Here is a 9,886-nt window from a genome sequence, read left to right on the forward strand (position 1 = left end):
CATTAATCAATTGTACACCTATACTCCAAGAAAAATCAGCTGAAAGATAAATTAAGAAAACTAACCCATTCACAATAACCCCTCAAATAGAAATAAAGACATCCCTAGTAATAAGGGAAATGCAAATCAAAACTACCCTAAGATTTCATCTCACCCCAATTAGAATGGCGATTATCAAGAATACAAGCAACAATAGGTGTTGGCGAGGATGTGGTGAAAAAGGAACACTCATACATTGCTGGTGGGGTTGCAAATTAGTGCAGCCACTCTGGAAAGCAGTGTGGAGATTCCTCAGAAAGCTTGGAATGGAAACACCATTTGACCCAGCTATCCCACTCCTTGGCCTATACCCAAAGGACTTAAAATCAGCATACTACAGAGATATAGCCACATCAATGTTCATTGCTGCTCAATTCACCATAGCCAGATTGTGGAACCAACCTAGATGCCCTTCAGTTGATGAATGGATAAAGAAACTGTGGCATATATATACAATGGAATATTACTCTGCAATGAAGAATGATAAAATTATGGCATTTGTAGGCAAATGGACAAAATTGGAGAATATCATGCTAAGTGAGATAAGTCAATCTCAAAAAACTAAAGGATGAATGATCTCGCTGATAAGCGGATGAGGACATATAATGGGGGGTGGGAGGGGTTAGCATTAGGTTTAGGGTTAGGTTTAGGGTTAGGGATAAGGAGAGCGGTAAGAATGAAGGAAAGAAGGACTGTATAGAGGGAAAAGAGGGGTGGGAGGGGTGGGGGGGAAGGAAAAAAATAAACATCATTGCCCTATGTAAACGTAAAAAAAAAAAAAACACTTGGGAATCGATCTATCAAAAGAAGTGAAAGACTTCAATAGTGAAAGAAAAACACTATATAAAGAAACTGAGGAAAACCTCAAAAGATGGAAGATCCCCTCATGTTATTGGACAGGCAGAATTATTATTGCCATGATGGCCATAGTACCTAAAGCACTATACAGACACAGTGAAAATTCCATCAAAATTCCAATGACCTTCTTCATGGAAATAAAAAAAAAAGCCATCATAAAATTCAATTGTAAAAATAAAAATTCCAGAATAGCTAAAGCAATCCTTAGCAAGACAAGTGAAGCAGGAGGTATCATGTTACCAGACTTCATACTCTAGAGCTATAGTAACAAAACAGCATGGTATTGGCACCAAAAGAGGCAAGAAGATCAACAGAGTAGAATAAAAGGCACAGAGACAAATCCACATGAATATAGTTATCTCATACTAAACAAAGGCACCAAAAACATGCATTGGAGAAAAGATAGCCTCTTCGACTAATGGTGCTGGAAAAATTGGAAATCCATATATAATATATTGAAAGTTAACCCTATCTTTCACCCTACACAAAACTCAACTCAATGTGGATCAAGGGCAAAGTATTGGTTAGCAATGCTGCACACACTGGGAAAAAACATTTTAGACCAACAATGCAACATCTTGGTATAGAAACTGACTCCTCAGAAAGATACTTAAAATATAAAAATTAAAATCAAAAGGCAAGTGTTGGGGATATAGCTCATTTGGAAGAGTGCTTGCCTAGTTAGCAAAAGGCCCTGGGTTCAATCCCCAGTACTGAAAAAAAAAAAAGTCAAGACAATAAATGTGATGGCATCAAACTAAAAAGCTTCTTCATAGCAAAAGACACAATCAAGAGCATGGAGAGAAAATCTATACATTGGGAAAAAAAAAAACCTTTCTATCTGCTCCTCAGATAGAGTGCTAATTTCCAGGACAAACAATAATTCAAAGCTTAGTGTAAAAAAATCAATAAATGGGCAAAGGAATTGAAGAGACACTTTATAGAAAAGGAAATACAAATGGGATGCAAATATGTGAAAAAATGTTCAACGTCTCTTTCTATTAGAATAATGAAAATTAAAACCACACTGAGATTTTGCATCACATAGAATGACCATTGTCAAGAATACAAGTAACAATAAAGCTCATGAGCACACGGGTAACAAGGTTCGCTCATACATTGTTGGTGGAACTTTAGTTCTTGCTACCACCCTGTTCTGGTAACATGAAAAAAAAATATGAGTGGAGTCACCATTTGACCAAGTTATCCCACTCCTCAGTACACAAAGTAGTTAAAATCAGCACACTAAAATGATGTACCCACATCAATGTTTAAAGCAGCTCACTTTGCAATAGCTAAACTATGGAATCAACTGGGTTTCCCTTCAACAAATGAATGAATATAGAAAATGTGGTATATATACACCCTGGAATATTACTTGGGCATAAAAAAGAATGACATGAAAAACAATGACTTTATGGCATTTGACAGTCAATAGATAGATCTGTAGACAATGATGCTAAGTGAAATAACCCAGTTCCAAAAGCCAAAGGTTGAATGTTTTCTCTGATTTGTGGAACCTAAACCATATTAAGGAGGGCATAAGGGGAATAATGGAATTTCAGTAGATTAGACATTGTGGAATGGGTGGAAGGAAGGGTGAAAGGAAAAGGAAAGAGTGGAATGAAACTGATATAATTTTCCTATGTATATATATGAAAACAACACACTGAACCCCATCACCAGGTACCTCCACAGACTGGGGTCCTAATTAGAATAGGATATGTTGCATGCTTGTAAAATTATATCAAAATGTATTTTACTATCATAGACAAAAAGAATAAATAAATAAATGAATATATAAATAAATAAATAATTGACAAATATCAATAAATAGAAGAAAGACCAATAGAACAAAGGAAAGGCAAGAGGGGAACAAGGGGGAAATCTAATGGGGGAAATCTGGGGCTTGAATTGGAGCAAATTACATTCTGTGCTTATGTAATTATGTCAAAACAGTTTTATTTATAATTGTAATGCTTTAATAAAAAATTTTAAAAAGTAACCCTATAAATGGTAGTTTATCTTGATAAACATGAAATTCAAGTTGGATGTGGAGGAGAGAAAAAAGACAGGAGGAAATTAAAGAACAGAAAGAATGGAAGAGCTTAAAGGAATCTGGGGTCCTACAAAGAACTTCATGAGAAAATGTCCACAGTTTTCATTGAATTTTATCATAAAGAGTAGCTGGAGAAAGAAAAGAGAGGGCAGTTACAAAACTTTTCCCAATAAAATTAAAAGACTGTATCAATGGGGAGAATATTTTAGTAAATTACATACCGATATTACAGTTATTTCAGAAAAAAAGATGTTTTGATATGGAAATACAGACATGAATACAACAACTATGCATGCATTATGGGAGGTTTTATTCAAAGGGAAATTTTTGAATACTAACTAATACTTAAAATCATGAAAAACCTTAATGAAATTCAGTGTCAGTAATTTGACAATTTTCTCCCTTTGGATGTATATGTAAAATTTTACCATAAAGTAAGATCACTGTAAGTGAATTTAAATATAGTATCAACTACTTTTCCATTAATACTATATGAATTATTTTGCATATAGATGAAGAATTTCTGAATTTTATGTGGCATTCAGATGATGTCAAACATTACTATATGTAAGGGTCACCTCTCAGGTTTTATATATTCTCTTTAGTTTTTAGTGCTTAGACCCCAGTTTGCTCATTTGTAAAATGCAATGCCATTTTTCAGAGGATCCCACAGTTGGTTCAGACTGAGAAAGACACATGTAGAAATTCAGCTGTCACACTAATGCTTCTGCCTTATTTTGTTTCTTATGCCATCTTTATTTTGCATTCAAAGATTAAAAGTTGAGCATGGGAGATGGTAAATTACAGAGGCCTTGCATTGAACGTCAGTGTTAATACACTAGAAATGACATTACAGGGTGAGTAAGAGAGAATGATTTTACACAATTTATATCATATTAGGGGCTAAGGAAAATCTTTGTAGAAATCATGTTAGTCCTCACATGCTAATCAGCATCAGTGTCCAGGTGGGCCATCACAGTCTTCTGACACTTATCACTGACAACCTCCTTTGTCCAATGGGACCATGTGAGGGAACAGTGGAGTGTATTTGTAGGGGTGTGTGCCAGGCTAGCTCAGTCACAGGTAAGAGCCTACAGAGCCATAAACCGGGCCCTGAGAGTTGGGTAAATGCAGACTTGTGGCGAGCAACTGCAAACTTGCTTATAGCAGAAGAAACCATACATTTTACAGACTTTTAACCCAATCACAATGTGCCACGGTGGATCAGACCACCAGGCCCCAATACAGGTTCCCTTGGTAATACTAGGTAAATTTGGAAACAGTTGTTTACTTTTCTAAGTAATCAGAGCAGAATGCTCCTCTCCATAGGTATTCCTGACTGGCATGAATGTGTGAAGGTTTTCCTTACACACTTGAGACATTCACAGCTGCTAGTCAAGACTTAGGATTTCTACCAACAGTATTAGAGAACCAGGAAAGCCCTGAAGCATCTACAGCCTTGTCTTTGCCTTTGACCTGCTCTAAGCAAGACATAAAAGTGGGGGAAAAAGCTGAAGCAAGGAGAAACAGTGTTGCTACTGTATTGCTAATTGCTGCTGGTTATAGGAAAGCCATGCCTATTGCTGATTTGTAAAAATTTCACTAAAATGCTATTCTTTTTTTAAAAGCCCTGGAAATTTTGAAAGAAAAATGTTTCATTTGGCTGGAAGTTTGGATCTTTGCCTTTGTACAAAATTTATGCTCATGAAATGAGCATTTTTGGTGAATGAAAGAAAAGCAAAGTCACCACTTTGTTTCTGGGACACAGACAAGAGGCTTGGTTTCAGGATAAACTGCTGCTGCATCTTTTGGGATACTTCTTCCATGAAGAAAGCTCTAGGAGGTTGGAAGTGGTGGCACAGTCCTTTGATCCCTGAATCAGGAGTGCAGTGTCTTGAAGATTCTCATCTATATTCCTTAGGGTTATTCATGCTATACAAAGAGAAAAATTTAAATGTAGATTTCAGGCTGCAAATTTCCATGACAATTTTTGTTACAAACTAAAATGGACTGCAGTTTATTCCTGAGGTTTTTTGCCTTGAAGCACCTACAGCATTATCTTTGACATTGACCTGCTCTAGGCAAGACATAAAAGAGGAGGATAAAAAGCTGAAGAAAGAACAGTACTGCTACTGTATTTCTAATTGGTGCTGGTTATAGAGAAGCCAATCCTATTGCTGATTTGTAAAAATTCCACTAAAACTCTGTCCATTTTTTAAAAACACTTACTGGAAAATTTGAAAGAAAAATGTTTCATCTGACTGGAAGTTTGGATCTTTGCCTTTGTACAAAATTTATGCTCATGAAATGAACATTTTTGCTGAAAGAAGGTTTATTAAAGAGGAAAAGCAAACTGACCACTTGGTTTCTGGGTCACAGCCGGAGGCTTGGTCCTGCTGCTGCATCTTTAGGGATACTTCTTCCATGAGGAAAGCTCCAGGAGGTTGGAAGTGGTGGCACAGTCCTTTGATTCCTGAGTCAGGAGTGCAGTGTCTTGAAGATACTCATCTGTATTTCATAGGGATAGTCATGCTGTACAAAAAGAAAAATCTAAATGTAGACTTCAAAATTTATTTATCAAGGTAGCTAAGAGGTGTCCCAGGGTATTCAATAAGAGCTTGTAATGAAGTTTAAAACTGCTGTAATTACTTGCTCTCTACCTACTTTCAGTTTACTAAAATAATTATTTTACATACATACTTCATTTTGATGTTTTAGTAGTGAACTTATTTTTTTAATTTTAAGTATATCTTTCATCATCAGTTATTCATTTTTAATAAACAAGATCAAAAGAATAACATAAAATTCCATAAATTTTGTGTTATGGTCTATGTATGATAACTCTCTATATTCTAAGCCTTAGCATTGGAATGCATGACAATACTTCAGAGGAACATTTGGTTTTACATTATACAGATCACTGTAAACATTCTGGATAATTCAAGAGTGACATTGCCAGCAAGGAGATGATTATGTGGGATGATGCATATGATATTCTTCACACAATATCCATCAGATAGTAAGCATTTTAAATTGCTAACACATTGTAATCATACTTTTGTCATCTTTTCAAGACCTCTAAAAGACACTGTTACTTATTGCAATAGAAACATTTCTGTTTAGTACACTGAACAAAATTATTTATGAGAAAATACGTTATGTGTATATAAGCAAGATTAATCTCACGTATTCATATGTGAACACAGCACAATTTGTTAGATTTCATTTCCCAGTCTTCCTCACATCCCCCATGCCCTATTCCTCTCTATCCCTTTTCTCTATTTTATTGATCTCACTCATATTTTCATGAGAGTCACCATTTTTTCTTTCCTGTCCATCATCAGCATATGAGAGAAAACATTTAACACCTGACTTTCTGAGTCAGGCTTTTTAACCTATCATGATGTTCCAGTCATTTACAAACAAAAAATGAAATTCCATGCTTCCTTGTGACTGCACAAAATTCCATTGTGCATATAAACATATATATATATATATATGTACATATATATATACCTCATGTTCTTTATTTATCTATCATCAGGCACATTGATGTTCCTATGACTTGGTTATTCTGAATTGTACTGCTATAATAATTGGCATGCATAAAGATACTGATGTTTGATGGCATAGAACAATTGACCAAAGATAGCATAAATAGTACTTGATAGTACAAAAATTCATATTTTGGTGGTTGTATGTCTTCAGATTAATTATCACCCAAATAATGGTAATTGTGTTCAAACACTTTCATAGCACACTAGATCTTGGGATCCAGTAGAAGGAAGAAGTGGAAGAAATTATATAAGTTTTCTCTGTATTTTCTACTGCAGTATCAACCGCTATAGTTCCATCATATTTATAAAGTTTTTTGTAAAGTTTAATTTAAAATATATTTTCAAATCACCTTAGCATACCACACGAAATGCTTCTTAAAGATGGCAACTTCATGAAATCCAATTATTAACCCAAGTATGTATTAACATGCTCTGATCTTTTACCAGGACTTCCAATGAAGGAATAACAACCCAAGGCAACACTGAGTTATGTATGTGAATCTCTTCACCTGGGGACACTAGAACAACCACTTTCCCACCATCTTCACATAAGTCTATTTATTACAAAACCCAATTTACTTATTCAAGATGCCCAGCACATTCTCTCTCTTGTGATATGGCACTACATATTCTCCCCAGGGAGAACTTACATGTTGAAAAGGAAAATCTGTGGGCTCTGTCATAAATTGTCCCTAAGTTCAATCCCCAGTATCCCACAAAAAAGGGGGGAAGCAAGGAGCTGCTGAACTAGGATTACTATCATTTCTTAGTAAATCAAAAGTACAGCTGGGTGCTGGGGAGATAGCTCAGCTGGTAGAGCTTGCCTCGCAAGCACAAGGCCCTAAGTTCAATCCCCAGTACCACAAAAAAAAAAAAAGTACAGCTGGTAGATTGTGAACATTTGTTCCTGATATAAAATGTGAAGACAAAGGTAGTACTCCAAAACAATCCAGTGTTAACTATGAATTGCATTTATACATAGTTGAGCATACTTTACTCATATTATCCAGATCAATTTTAGTACAGTGCAAACAACATATAAAACTTCTAAAATATTTTGTAAGATCATCATACATGACTTGAAGTATTTTTCGTGTAATCATAATCATTAATTCTGACATACTGAAGACTATACTATTTAATATTTTCAGCTATACTATATATGATTCGGTTGTGGATTTTGCCTCTAAAATTGGCTTAGTCAAATGAATAAAGAAAAACACTAAGGTATTATAATGACAATGATGAAATAAAACAATATGATTCTTGGGGCCTTTTAAAATCTTTATTCCATTCCATTTAGATTCAAGTATTACATGTATGGTATTAATTAAAATCCAAATATGAGAGTTTACTTTAAATATATGCAAACTTATGTATAGCAAATAAATAGTATATGCCCTATAATGCACTTTTACCTAAATAGCATTTAATTACATGGATTTTTTTGTTTCCTTTTATTACAAAAGTGGTTTGATTATGTCTTTTGAAAAAAAAATACTGTGACCTACAGATGATGGAATGAGTCATTTTGTCTGCACTACATAAGTTATTGAATGAAATATGTGAGAATTCCTCTATTTAGCTAACATTCACTTATATTAAGATGATAAGCTTGACATTGGCCTAGAATATGAGCTAGTGTACTAATGAGTGTCAGTTCTGATTATATTCAGATACACAGAAGGTGTAGAGTTTTCAAGAATGCCATTAATAAGAAGAGGGAGAAAGTAACACAAATGACAGAAGCAGTGAAATTAGCCCTTTGGGTTCTAATTTCAATAGACCTTTTTGCTCTGTGGATATCCATTTGAGCTTAGAAGAAATGGGTGCTATGAAGTCCTCAGGTTCTATCAATATACAATTGGCTAGCTCTGCTAGAATAAACTGTTCATATTCTGGAAAAATATTCATTATGATGATAGTCTATTCTGTATTCTGAAAAATAAATATTTTCATAAATATGAAAAAAACTGTTTTTACACAGGTCCATGAGGACAATTTGAATATTTGTCATTTCTCATACTTATATTTATTCTATTGAACAAACACAAATATGCAATTAAATACAAAATACATATGAAATGTATATTAGAACTATTTTGGAGAATCATCAGTTAAAATAATTACCTTTGGTTTGTATTAATTTTATCTTCATTGCTCCCTTGATTCATAACACTGACCAATTGATAATAGATTAGATGTAAAAATGCTTCTAGGAATATGGCATAAAAAATCCTGAAACAGATAACAATATTTTAATTAATCATTCTCATTGAAATCAAGTGCTGGAGCATTTTAAAAAATTGTTGAAAAGTTAATTCCTCTGTTCTCTGAAGTACAGAGCTTTCTGCTAAGTCTTCAATGACTGGTGCAAATGGAATATGTGGTTATATTTTTTCCAGAAAATATTGGGATAATTCATGTGATGAGAAAAATAAAAAGACAATCTTTTGGGTCTGAATCCCCCATTTTTTCATACAACACAGCAAACAGGTGCAACATATCTAGCAACAAACTATTCTAAGTATTTTTCCCCCCTTCACCGAGGAAGTTCAAGGAAAGACACCATGACATCTGTGAGATTCATAATCTGGTAATATTTGAACATTTCTATATGTAATTTTCAAACATGGGAGACAATGTTTGATGTACTTAGGATGAAGAAGTATATAAAACAGTCTCTTTAATCTGAGCACATCATGTTCCATTGGTACTGAGACACAGTTTGCATCAAGGTACTTAATGTTTCTCCCTGTATCCCCCATAGAAGAGCTCTCACATATTTCAGAAAAAAAAAAAAAAAGCATTCTAAATGATGTCAAGTTCTTGGGCAAATGGAGAGGACCCCATATCTGATGTAAATTAAGTAATATTTTCATAGTATATTAACCTTTCATGGACACCCTGTTCCACTCAGACCACTTGCAGAGTTGGTGTAGAAAAACAAGACTATGAAATGACCCAGAGGTTTGCTGTTTGGTCTTTGGTCATAAAAAGCTTGAAGTAAACAAATTTGTGCCAAGTTTTAGTGAGTTGGCTTTGGCCAATTCACCCACCCACATTTTCTCTTTCTCTCTCAGCTTGTCTCTCTGTTGCTTTTCATATGATGTTAAAGTCAAACTTAAAGTCTTGTGTCCATGTTAGAAAACTAGAGGCAGAGAGACTCTATTTATTGTCTGAACACCATACCCATCTTTGCTTATAGTCTTGTAAATTTCTGTTTAAAACATGGAGAGAGGCAAACATCTGCAAATGGGCAATTTTAACTTGCTAGGACACCAAATCAGTAACCTTTATTTGCCTTATAGAAGGTAACATACAACCTGTTACTTTTATCATGTGTACATTGCTAAGAGAAGCTGTTTTAGCT

At 34.5% G+C, this 9,886-nt stretch overlaps 1 long non-coding RNA gene across 1 annotated transcript; it reads right to left on the minus strand.

Annotated features, from left to right (window-relative positions):
* Positions 1–3,744: 3,744 nt before the first annotated feature.
* LOC124961886 (uncharacterized) lies at positions 3,745–8,752 on the minus strand. Its single transcript, XR_007104356.1, has 3 exons — positions 8,644–8,752; positions 5,315–5,488; positions 3,745–4,888 (listed from the first exon to the last, which is right to left on the minus strand). It is a non-coding gene; the product is annotated as an uncharacterized LOC124961886 (long non-coding RNA).
* Between the last annotated feature and the right edge of the window lie 1,134 nt (positions 8,753–9,886).

The sequence above is a fragment of the Sciurus carolinensis genome, chromosome 12 (assembly GCF_902686445.1).
Source record: "Sciurus carolinensis chromosome 12, mSciCar1.2, whole genome shotgun sequence".
NCBI lineage: Eukaryota > Metazoa > Chordata > Mammalia > Rodentia > Sciuridae > Sciurus > Sciurus carolinensis.